Here is a 13436-nt window from a genome sequence, read left to right as displayed (position 1 = left end):
GAGTTTGCGGTAGTCAATACACATCCTGAAGGTACCGTCTTTCTTCTTTACGAACAACACTGGAGCTCCCCATGGCGAAGAGCTAGGACGTATAAAACCCTTTTTCCAAGAGCTCTTGTAGTTGCGTAGACAGTTCTTCGAGTTCTGATGGAGCAAGTCGATAAGGCGCACGAGCTATTGGTGCTGCTCCAGGGGCTAGCTCGATTTAAAACTCGACTTGTCGATGAGGCGGAAGGCCAGGTAATTCCTCAGGAAATACCTCGGGAAAGTCACGTACAATAGGAATGTCTTCAATCTTCTTTTCTTCCGCGGATGCATCAGTAACGAGGGCTAGGATAGCGGTGTGGCCCTTTCGTAAACACTTCTGGGCTTTAAGGAAAGAGATGATGCCTACAACAGCACCACTCTTGTCGCCACGAATCACGAGCGATTCTTTACCAGAACGAGGGATACGGACGATTTTTTTTCCTTGCAAATAATCTCCGCTTGGTGTCGAGATAACCAATCCATTCCAATGACAATGTCGAAACTACCCAGAACGATAGGAATAAGATCGATGGAGAAGGTCTGACCAGCTAGGACGAGGTTACAGCCCTTAACTATGTGTGTGGCTTCAAGACTTTTACCGTTTGCTATTTCTACCGTGTGCTTGGTGTTCAAAAGTGTTGGAGTGCGCTTAAGCATCTGACTAACTAGTATCGGCACTCGAATCAAATAAAACAGTAACAAAGGAATCCTCCAGAAGAAACTTACTCGTCACAACGTTGGGATCGTTCCTTACATCACCCACATGCGAAGGAGGAATAATTCACCTAGATCCACGAACTTAGATGAGTTTTCGATTTATCAAGTCGGTAAGCAATCAAGTTCGTAGGAGTTTCCTTAGGTCGTGTGAATGAATTTAAAAATACGTTTGTGTAATCGTGAGGTTCCAAAGAAAGGACGCGAAAACGCATTCGAGAGAGTATAATCACATCATCACGCTCAAGGTTTCAATAAGTGATCACCAATGATAGAAATTCGAGCCTTCCAAACCCTCTAATCTAGAGTGAGTTCGCATTAGTGTCTAGCGTCACTGTGGTAAAGGAATGATGGTTCTGTGTAAGTCAATAGTAGAAATTAGGCATTGCATTAAGCATAGGTCGGTACAAAGGCTAGCGAAAAGATTTCACATAAGTACGATAAACCATCATAGGATCAAAGTGCGACTCTTGTAGTGTAAGGGGGGAAAAGGGGTGAGGTAAATGTGTAGTTCGTCGTGTCCGTATGTAGGTTGAGTAATCCGTATCGCCGTCCTCGAATATCCCGAAGACTATCCCATCATTAGGAGGCATCCGCTTGCTAAGTTGGGTATACGAGGGTGTAGATCAAAATAAGATATCAATTAGCTACCCAACAAGGTAATGAGGGGGGTGGGGGGTAATCTTGTGATCGGTAGAAATCGTGGTGTGGTTGTTAGCGTTTTGTTATATCGGTTGCGGATCGAAGGAACGGGAGGTTGGGCATGTTGTCCTGTGGCGCGAAGATAAAGGACAAGTTTAAGCACAAGATTCGGTTCGCGAAGGTAGGATCTAAACGTCCTAAGATGGTTTGAAGTAGCAGGTTATACCTCCTGCAGGAACAGTTGCGAGTGCCTCAGCAACTCATTCGTTGATCAAAGCCGTCAACTGGGCTTGAGTGAGGTTGATACGTCCTCCGCGTCCGCTCATGATCTTCATAATGAAGCAACGTAAGTGAGGAAGTGTCACGAAAGTGCGCAAGTGTGGGACGACAGGAGAGAGTAAGCACACAAGGTTCAAATAGCAATTATCACGTTAACTAATGCACAGTGAGAACTATCTAACCGACAATATAGCATATATCATACCACTTATGGTGTCGAGTCTTGCACGTGGAGCGAAGCGTCGTTGTGGATCGTTGAGCACTGTATAGGTTATAGTCTGGTTTTATCGAAAAGCTTTTCCCTTTTTAAAACCAAGTTCACTATAACCAATGGCTCTGATACCAATCTGTCACACCCCCAAAATCCACCATGCGGAGTACCACCGCTTGGAGGCGTGACGTGACTAGGATCGAGCCACCAATCATATCGAACAACATAATTAAGTAATTAAAACCAAACACAATACGATTGGTGTCCAAAAGGAAGTAAACCGATTTTAGTTAAACAGCGGAAGCATAAAACGTAAGTTCAAAACATAGTCCATAGTTCATAAGTTTAAAGTCCAAAACGTAGATTTAATAAGTTCATAAAGTTTATTTATTAAATACGGGACATATCAGCCCGCATCCCACAACGACCACCTCCATATGCAAGTTCCAAGCATTTAACGACCTGTAAGGCATGTAACAACGAGTCAACAACAAAGTTGAGTGAATTCACAGTTGGGTGTTTAGTTATAGCATTTGTTTCGTAAATTATCTGTTCGTTTTGAAAACCATGTATCGTATGAGTTTGCATCGCGGTCTTTCTGACATGTTTGCGAAGATTAGTGGGGGTTTCCCATGTGTTACTAGACCACGCGTATCGACTACTACGAAAATATAAGAGGTGCCCGAAGTCAATGTCTATCAGCATTGACCCTTTGCCCATAGTCCATTAGTACTCGCCCGTCCGACTGGCACGGTGTGAGGTTTGTTAAACCTAATAGCGCTATTAACTAATGACCCGCTCGCCATAGGCCTCGGCGATTAAGTCGATAAATGAGGGACATAAAGTGATAGAGTTGATGGTCTTATGATCGTATACGTAGGTTTTACGTACGTGCCCTTCAATCCGAGGACAGTAAAAAGTAGTTTAATAGTAATGATAGTACAAGTAGTTAATCATTCCCATTCCCAAACCCCTGGGAATCCCATGCCTTAGAAAGAGTGTGAACTCACCTCGGTTTTCTTGGTTAGATTCTCAATATAGCTAACAGTCAAGGTCGGTCAATCACGTCCTAGTATGATTTACCAGTTAGTCATTTAGTGGCTTTCAAATAGAACACAGAGTTCCTACACGTATCTATCACATAACATGCATCACTTTAACGGTTTATGCCCTCTAAGTTTCCCATCCATTCCCCACTCAAAATCAAACATACGATAATGCACATAACATATATAACATGTTAGATCATTCACGGATAGCATACCCGACATTTAGACACGCAAGTCACAACTTATCTCAATTCAGCATTTATATTCAAAACCGGCTGTTTTTGGACATTTAAATAAAATAGTTAAATTATTCCAAAAATTCCCAAATTTTTACAAAATGTCTTAAACGTTCCAAATTTAATTGTGTAAAAATACCGTGGTCCGGTTCACTACCAATATTTTATAAAAATTCATCTTCCGGACTGAACTCAGATTTATGTATTTCTGACCACAGTCCACGGAACAATTTATTAAAAATTCATCGAGTGTCCGATTTACGAAATTCCAGTGGGGTAATTACACATGCATCGGTTGTCATCTACTGTACAAATTTCATGGTCCGATTCTACACAGAATACAAGTTACAACAGAAAATACAATGCTCATTTATTGCTGTAAAAACTCAGCCTAAGCTGCTGTTACGAATCGGTTCTTTAAAAATAGTAAACGAAGTCCAAAAATTACGATTCCAGTGCCATTAGAACCGTATTTCATAATGAAATATTTTAGATTCAAAATATCGGTTTTTCGTTGAGTTTATGACCTGTTTACAGCCAACTGAAGTTGGCTGTAAAGTATGGACAGATTGCTGTTTTGGTCTCTAGCTTACTAGTTTGTGTTCGGTTGATCCCGTTAATTATATTTAGTGATCGTAACAATATCCCACATCAATATCAACAACTAAATCAGCAAATACTCAGTACATATCAAAACAACTTCATACTAACACAAGTACATCATGTTTCATCTTCTTGGTTAAACCCTTTTTAGTGTTCTTGTGAAATAAACATCATTCTACAAATATTAGCCATAAAAGTAAGATAATCAAGGGTTAAATGAGAGCTTACTACTAGCTTATAGCTAGGGTAGAATCTAGTGAAAAGATGATGAGAAGAGATGATGAAGAAGCAAGAAGCAAAGCTCTTCTTGAAGTTCTACAAGCTCAAGCATCTTTGAATCACCTTCAAGCACCTAAATGAAACTTGAAAATGGAAGAGATGGTTGTGAAATGGTGGTGGTGATGGGCGGTTATGTTGAACCGAGAGAGGGAGTGGAGACGTGAGGGAGATGGGGTGTGAAGTAAGGTGTGAGATATGAATGAAGACATAAATGATCTTTCAAAGATATGGTCCATACATATAATCTTACATTCTAATATCTTGTTCACTACAACAAGTAAAATCTAAATAAAATATAAGATATAATCTAGGAAGTATGGTGTAGAGATATGGTGGTGATGGTGACCAATTGGCTAGGGGGGGGGGGGTTTAAGTGTAAAATTTCATGGTAAGTTTGTAACTAATAGTTAAATTCCAAGTGTGACAACTCGAATTTCCAAGATTCTATTTCGCATTTATTGCACGTTCTTGTATTATTTAGTTGATTGATTTCACAGTTAGTTGTTATGGAATTGTATATGTTTTGATACAATGAAGTGTGTTGTGTGATTTTGTATGGTTGTTTGTTAATTGTGATAGACTTGTCAAATATGTGAACTTGGTGGTGAAACTGTGAAATTGATTGAGATTGTGTACCTTTGTAAAATAGAATAATTGAGGGTGTGAAGAGTTATTAGTGAAAACTTAATTATACTTAACCCTAATCCCCTTTTCACTAATCATTCTCTCAAAATCAAAACGCGTACTTGTAACTCTCTAATCCTCTAGTAAGCATCATCACCATCATCATTGGCACAAGATAATCATCACACTTGATTCCTCTTTCTCTAGAATCATTCAAGGTAATTGTGTAATCATTGTTAATTGATTGTTGATTGTATAGATTCTTGATTTTGTGTTTCATACAAACCCTAATTCTTATGTGATAGTTCTGAGCTTTGATTGATTCCTGTTTATCATGATTTATTATGTAATGATTATGGTTGTATGTTTATTCGACTGCCTAATGCCAATCCGCTTGATATGATGAACATGTAAATCGTTGAATTGATTCTGCTATGAATGTATGAGGTAGGGTTTGATCGTATGAACATCAGAACGTAACCGTTCTAATCTTATTGATTATGTGAAATGTTGGAATGCACGCATGATGGTTGTCTGAGTTTTATCATGATAGTCCGAGTTTCATAGGAAGCATTAAGTCTGAGCTTATATACATAGCACACCTGGTCCGAGTTTAAAAAGAAGTAAATGCCCGAGTTTTTGTGCTTGTGGATCATGTCCGACCTTTGCATGTTTAAGTAATGTCCGACCTCTTTGAGAAGTTGTATCCGAGTTTTTAAACAAGCAAGAGGTCCGAGTTTCATGTGTTGAATAGGTCCGAGTTTCTTACTTTGATGATGTCCGAGTTTAATTCATATGGATGGACCGAGTTTAGTTATCATGCATGGTCCGAGTTTAAGGCATTAGGGAGGTGGTCCGAGTTTGGCTTGCAACAAGGGGGATCCGAGCTTTAAACCCCACCCCTTGGTCCGACTTTTATGTGAAGCCTCCTGTCCGAGTTTGTTTAGGGACTTGTTTGGTCCGACTTTAATCATGTATATGTCCGAGTTTCCTTTAAAATGTTATATGTCCGAACTCATTGACTTGTTATTGCTCCGAACTGTTTACTTGTATGTATGGCCGTGACAGTGAGCAACCAAATTCATAATGTTATTGCCTGATGAGCTGTTATATTAAGGATTATGCTTATGATGTGATTTCATGTTTATATACAATCTGAGTTGAAGGTGATACGTAATCTAAGCTTCCTGTTAACACTAAGTCTAAACCCTGGAGGGTGAACATGCTGCCTGCTACCTGTTAATTGTTACTGCATGTTAAAACATTGCATGTCACTGAATAATACTGCTTAGTACTGTATGATATTATAACTACTACTGTGTGATATGATTCTGCAACTTACTGGTTGAGCATCAAGAACCTGTAAACCCTAATTGAATATCGACGCTCATCATGAATTCATGTGCAATATACCCTAGGTCGTGTGTATCGGACTTAGAGATTTATAAACCCTAGAAGCAATAACATACCGAGCAAACCAAGGTGAGTTCACACCCTTACTAAGGCATGGGATTCCCAAGGGCTTGGGAATGGGATTAAAGGAATGATATTGACTAGATTCGTGTACACACTGTTACTAGACTACCATACCACTGTCCTCGGTTGTGCAGGACACATACTTATGCTATTCACTGTCCTCGGTTGTGCAGGACACATACTTACAACCTACGTAGACTTATACTTACTACTATCCTCGGTTGTGAAGGATACCTATACTTATTACTATCCTCGGATGTGAAGGATACTTATACTTACTACTATCCTCGGTTGTGAAGGATACCTATACTTATTACTATCCTCGGATGTGAAGGATACTTATACTTACTACTATCCTCGGTTGTGAAGGATACTTATGGTTACGAGTAGTCTAGTGGTTATACAACATGGGAAGCCCCCACAAATAGAACGTACTAACGGCCCAGTAGAGCCACCTGTTACAAACGAACTTACTATTACGCATTTACTTTCTGTGAACTCGCTCAACTAGTTGTTGATCCTCTGTTACATGCCTTGCAGGTCGTTAGGTATATGGAGCTTGCACATGGAGGAGCGGGTCGTTGTGGCTTGGATCGTGATTATCTTATTAAACACTTATGACATTTCGTACTTAATTATGTTGGGTTTTGATTATACGCTTCCGCTAAACAATGATAACTTACTTATGTTTTGGAAACACCTTTCATATGGATTTGGTTTGGATTATATTGCAATTACTTTTACTTTATACAATGTTCTATATGATTGGTGGCTTGATCCTGGTCATGTCACGCTCCCAAGCGGTGGTACTCCGCGTGTGGATTTTGGGGGTGTGACAGATTGGTATCAGAGCCATTGGTTATAGAGAACTTGGTTTTAATATGGGAAAACGTTTTTATTAAAACCAGACTATAACCAGAACAGTGCTCTCAACGATCCACAACGACGCTTCGCTCCACGTGCAAGACTCGACATACTAGGTAATAAGGTTTATGTTTATTGCCTACATGCTAGAATTACATAGAACTTTGCTCGTGGTATGCTTAGATTACATTGCTCACTACTTGTTATTGCTTGAGAACACCTACGTGCTTACACTCTTCTGTCATCGCACTATTCGCGAACCTCTCTCACTCATGTTCTCCTTGATATCAAGATCATGAGTGGACATGTTAACCTAACTCAAGCCCAGTTGGCGGCTTCGATCACTGAACAAGTTACTGCAGCACTCGCAGCTGCCCAGGCAGGAGGTGTAACCTGCCATCACCACTTACTCTAGGATCTTTAGATTCTACTCTCGTAAACCAACACTCGCGCTCAAGTATGTTTACTCTTACGCACACGACAGGCCAACACTCTCAGCCACCTGTCTGCACATTCAAGAACTTCATGGACTGTCGACCAAGCACGTTCAGTGGCACGGAAGGAGCAGTGGGACTACTCCATTGGTTTGAGAAGCTCGAGTCAGTATTCGAAATGTGTGAATGCCCTGAGGCTCGCAGGGTGAAGCACGCCACTAGCACTCTCGAAGGAATAGCGCTAACTTGGTGAAACGCGCAAGTACAGATACCAGAGTTGGCAGCTGCTAACGCCACCCCCTGGAACGAATTCAAAGAACGCATTAAAAGGGAATATTGCACGCGTGATGACATCCACAAGTTGGAAGTGGAGCTTTACCATTTGAAGGTGACGGGGTCAGAAATTGGAGCCTATACGAAACGGTCGAACGAACTGGCCAACTTGTGTCCAACCATGGTGGACTCTCCGATCAAGCGTATCGAATTGTACCTCAAGGGTCTAGCCTCAGAGATTCAGAGCCATGATACATCGGCTAACCTCAACAATATCCAAGACATTCAGCGTCTTGCTCATCGCCTCACGGATCAGGCAGTGGAACAGAACAGGCTGCCTAGTTGTATCAGCGCTATTACTACCGCTACCACTTCTTCTACTCCCGCTACTCCTAGTGACAACAAGAGGAAATGGGATGGGTATTCCAGCGAGGGTTCCGCTACCGTTCAGTCTCAAGCACAGCAGCAGCGCACGAATAGTGATCACCAGAGCCCGAGTAAGCTAACTTCTGGTGGTCAGGGGCAGGGTGGATATCGGGGAATTCACCCAATGTGTAACAAATGCAACAGACACCACGGTGGTTAGTGCAACGAGGGACGTTGCCAGAGGTGTCTCAAGATGGGCCATGAAGCTAAGGATTCAGGAGCCCACGGCCTGCAAATCAGAATCGCCAGCAGCAACGGCAAGCAGAAATCCTATGCAAAGAAAAGATTGTTCGCATTCCTCATTCTGGTCAAGAACCTCTCGAAGTTCAAGGCGACAAGAGTGGTGCCGTGGTTGGCATCACCTCTTTCTTGAAGGCTCAGAAATGTTTGTGGAAGGGTCACACCGCAATTTTGGCTCTCGTTACTGACGCATCAACGAAAGAAAAGAAGTTGGAAGACCATCCAGTTGTACGCGACTTTCCTCAGGTGCTTCCTGAAGATTTACCTGGTTTACCGCCTCATCATCAAGTCGAATTTCAGGTCGAGCTAGCTCCAGGAGCAGCACCTATAGCTCGTGCACCGTATCGTTTAGCTCCAACCGAACTGGAAGAACTTTCAAAGCAACTACAAGAGCTCTTGGATAAGGTCTTTATTCGTCCAAGCTCTTCGCCTTGGGGAGCTCCAGTACTATTCGTGAAAATTAAGGATGGCACTTTCAGGATGTGCATTGATTACCGCGAACTGAACAAGGTCACAGTGATGAACCGCTATCCTCTTCCTCGTATAGATGACTTATTCGACCAGTTGCAAGGGTCAAGTTACTACTCCAAGATAGATTTGAGGTCAGGGTATCATCAGCTGAGAGTCCGGGATGAGGACGTCTCCAAAACCGCATTCAGAACTCGCTGCGGTCACTACGAGTTCCTTGTCATGCCATTTGGGTTAACGAACGCGCCTGCAGTTTCCATGGATCTTATGAACAGGGTGTGCAAACCCTATTTTGACAAGTTCGTCATTGTCTTCATCGACGACATACTGATCTACTCCAAGAGTCAGGAGGAACATGAGCAGCACTTACGTCTTATCTTGGAACTTCTTCGAAAGGAGCAACTGTACGCAAAGTTTTCAAATGCGACTTCTGGCTTCGTGAAGTCCACTTCTTAGGCCACGTAGTGAACGAGGACGGGATCCATGTTGATCCATCCAAGGTAGATTCGATCAGGAACTGGCCTGCACCGCGTACACCAACAGAAATACGCCAATTCTTGGGTTTGGCGGGATACTACAGGCGGTTTATCAAAGACTTCTCCAAGATCGCGCAGCCGCTTACTATGCTGACACAGAAAGGTGTCGTTTACAGATGGGGTAATACGCAGGAAACTGCTTTTCAGTACCTGAAGGATAGACTATGCAGCGCACCTATCCTCTCACTGCCCGAGGGCACGGATGACTTTGTGGTTTATTGTGACGCATCGATACAGGGGCTTAGTTGCGTATTGATGCAACGGGATAAGGTTATTACCTACGCTTCGCAGCAACTCAAGATTCATGAACGGAACTACACGACGCACGATTTAGAGCTGGGAGCTGTTATTTTCGCGCTTAAGATATGGCGACACTACCTGTACGGTACCAAGTGCACAATTTACACCGATCACAGGAGTCTCGAGCATATTCTTAAGCAAAAGGATTTGAACATGCGTCAACGGAGATGGGTTGAACTTCTGAACGACTACGAATGCGCCATCAAGTATCATCCAGGCAAGGCCAATGTTGTGGCTGACGCCCTCAGTCGGAAAGACACTCTACCTAAGCGCGTGCGAGCGCTACAGCTTACGATTCAGTCCAGTCTTCCTGCACAGATACGAGCTGCTCAGATAGAAGCATTGAAACCCGAAAACGTCAAGGCTGAAGCCTTACGTGGTTTAAGGCAGCGAATGGAACAAAAGGAAGACGGCGCCTACTATGTAACGGGGCGTATTTGGGTCCCACTTTATGGCGGTTTACGCGAACTTGTGATGGATGAAGCGCACAAGTATCGCTACTCGGTACATCCAGGGTTGGATAAAATGTACCACGATATCAGAACAACGTATTGGTGGCCAAACATGAAAGCTCTTATCGCAAATTACGTCGGTAAGTGTTTGACTTGTGCGAGGGTTAAAGTCGAATATCAGAAACCATTAGGTCTACTTCAACAACCGGAGATACCACAATGGAAATGGGAGCAAATTTCTATGGATTTTGTTACTGGCCTACCTAGATCTCAGCGCGGGAATGACACTATTTGGGTGATCATTGATCGACTCACAAAGTCTGCTCACTTCTTGGCTATCAAAGAAACGGATAAGTTTTCTACCTTAGCAGACATCTACTTGAAAGAAGTTGTTTCGAGGCACGGAGTGCCAACCTCTATCATTTCGGATCGGGATGCACGATTCACGTCAGAGCTATGGCAAGCGATGCACAAAGCGTTTGGCTCTCGTTTAGACATGAGCACAGCATATCATCCCCAGACGGATGGGCAGTCTGAGCGAACGATCCAGACTCTTGAAGACATGCTTCGGGCATGTGTTATTGATTTCGGCAACGGCTGGGAAAAACATCTCCCTTTGGTGGAGTTTTCGTATAATAACAGTTATCACACCAGCATACAAGCCGCTCCATTCGAGGCATTGTACGGACGTAAATGCCGGCCACCTCTCTGTTGGGCAGAGGTGGGGGATAGTCAGATTACGGGTCCAGAGATTGTAGTGGACGCCACGGAAAAGATTGCACAGATACGACAACGCATGGCGGCAGCACGCGACCGTCAGAAAGCCTACGCGGACAAGCGTAGCAAGCCTTTGGAATTTCAGGTCGGGGACCGGGTTTTATTAAAAGTCTCACCCTGGAAGGGTGTGGTTCGTTTTGGTAAACGAGGCAAACTCAACCCACGGTATGTTGGACCGTTCGAAATCACTGAAAGAATAGGCCCAGTAGCCTACAGACTGAATCTACCAGCTGAACTCGGTGCAGTTCACAATGTATTTCACGTGTCGAATCTGAAGAAGTGCCTGTCAGATGAGACCCTCATAGTTCCTTTTAAGGAACTCACTATCGACGAGCGGTTGCAGTTCGTCGAGGAGCCAGTTGAAATCACGGACCGGGATGTGAAGGTCCTCAAACACAAGAGAATCCCTCTTGTCCGAGTTCGTTGGAACTCCCGACGTGACCCGGAGTACACCTGGGAACACGAAGACCAAATGAAAGAAAAGTACCCCCAGTTATTCGAAACCAATGCAACCACTACTGAGGCTGAAGCTACTACTACTGAATTTCGGGACGAAATTCCAAATCAACGGGGGGATGATGTGACACCCCAGGAAAACCAGTGAACAATACAGCTTACCTAGCTTCCTCAGTGAGTGCGTACCAAATTTCGGGACGAAATTTCTTTTAAGTTGGGGATAATGTGACAACTCGAATTTCCAAGATTCTATTTCGCATTTATTGCACGTTCTTGTATTATTTAGTTGATTGATTTCACAGTTAGTTGTTATGGAATTGTATATGTTTTGATACAATGAAGTGTGTTGTGTGATTTTGCATGGTTGTTTGTTAATTGTGATAGACTTGTCAAATATGTGAACTTGGTGGTGAAACTGTGAAATTGATTGAGATGGTGTACCTTTGTAAAATAGAATAATTGAGGGTGTGAAGAGTTATTAGTGAAAACTTAATTATACTTAACCCTAATCCCCTTTTCACTAATCATTCTCTCAAAATCAAAACACGTACTTGTAACTCTCTAATCCTCTAGTAAGCATCATCACCATCATCATTGGCACAAGATAATCATCACACTTGATTCCTCTTTCTCTAGAATCATTCAAGGTAATTGTGTAATCATTGTTAATTGATTGTTGATTGTATAGATTCTTGATTTTGTGTTTCATACAAACCCTAATTCTTATGTGATAGTTCTGAGCTTTGATTGATTCCTGTTTATCATGATTTATTATGTAATGATTATGGTTGTATGTTTATTCGACTGCCTAATGCCAATCCGCTTGATATGATGAACATGTAAATCGTTGAATTGATTCTGCTATGAATGTATGAGGTAGGGTTTGATCGTATGAACATCAGAACGTAACCGTTCTAATCTTATTGATTATGTGAAATGTTGGAATGCACGCATGATGGTTGTCTGAGTTTTATCATGATAGTCCGAGTTTCATAGGAAGCATTAAGTCCGAGCTTATATACATAGCACACCTGGTCCGAGTTTAAAAAGAAGTAAATGCCCGAGTTTTTGTTCTTGTGGATCATGTCCGACCTTTGCATGTTTAAGTAATGTCCGACCTCTTTGAGAAGTTGTATCCGAGTTTTTAAACAAGCAAGAGGTCCGAGTTTCATGTGTTGAATAGGTCCGAGTTTCTTACTTTGATGATGTCCGAGTTTAATTCATATGGCTGGACCGAGTTTAGTTATCATGCATGGTCCGAGTTTAAGGCATTAGGGAGGTGGTCCGAGTTTGGCTTGCAACAAGGGGGATCCGAGCTTTAAACCCCACCCCTTGGTCCGACTTTTATGTGAAGCCTCCTGTCTGAGTTTGTTTAGGGACTTGTTTGGTCCGACTTTAATCATGTATATGTCCGAGTTTCCTTTAAAATGTTATATGTCCGAACTCATTGACTTGTTATTGCTCCGAACTGTTTACTTGTATGTATGGCCGTGACAGTGAGCAACCAAATTCATAATGTTATTGCCTGATGAGCTGTTATATTAAGGATTATGCTTATGATGTGATTTCATGTTTATATACAATCTGAGTTGAAGGTGATACGTAATCTAAGCTTCCTGTTAACACTAAGTCTAAACCATGGAGGGTGAACATGCTGCCTGCTACCTGTTAATTGTTACTGCGTGTTAAAACATTGCATGTCACTGAATAATACTGCTTAGTACTGTATGATATTATAACTACTACTGTGTGATATGATTCTGCAACTTACTGGTTGAGCATCAAGAACCTGTAAACCCTAATTGAATATCGACGCTCATCATGAATTCATGTGCAATATACCCTAGGTCGTGTGTATCGGACTTAGAGATTTATAAACCCTAGAAGCAATAACATACCGAGCAAACCAAGGTGAGTTCACACCCTTACTAAGGCATGGGATTCCCAAGGGCTTGGGAATGGGATTAAAGGAATGATATTGACTAGATTCGTGTACACACTGTTACTAGACTACCATACCACTGTCCTCGGTTGTGCAGGACACATACTTATGCTATTCACTGTCCTCGG

Source organism: Helianthus annuus, chromosome 3, assembly GCF_002127325.2.
Source record: "Helianthus annuus cultivar XRQ/B chromosome 3, HanXRQr2.0-SUNRISE, whole genome shotgun sequence".
Classification (NCBI taxonomy): domain Eukaryota; kingdom Viridiplantae; phylum Streptophyta; class Magnoliopsida; order Asterales; family Asteraceae; genus Helianthus; species Helianthus annuus.
The sequence above is the reverse complement of the archived record's forward strand: the minus strand, read 5'-3'. Positions refer to the sequence as shown.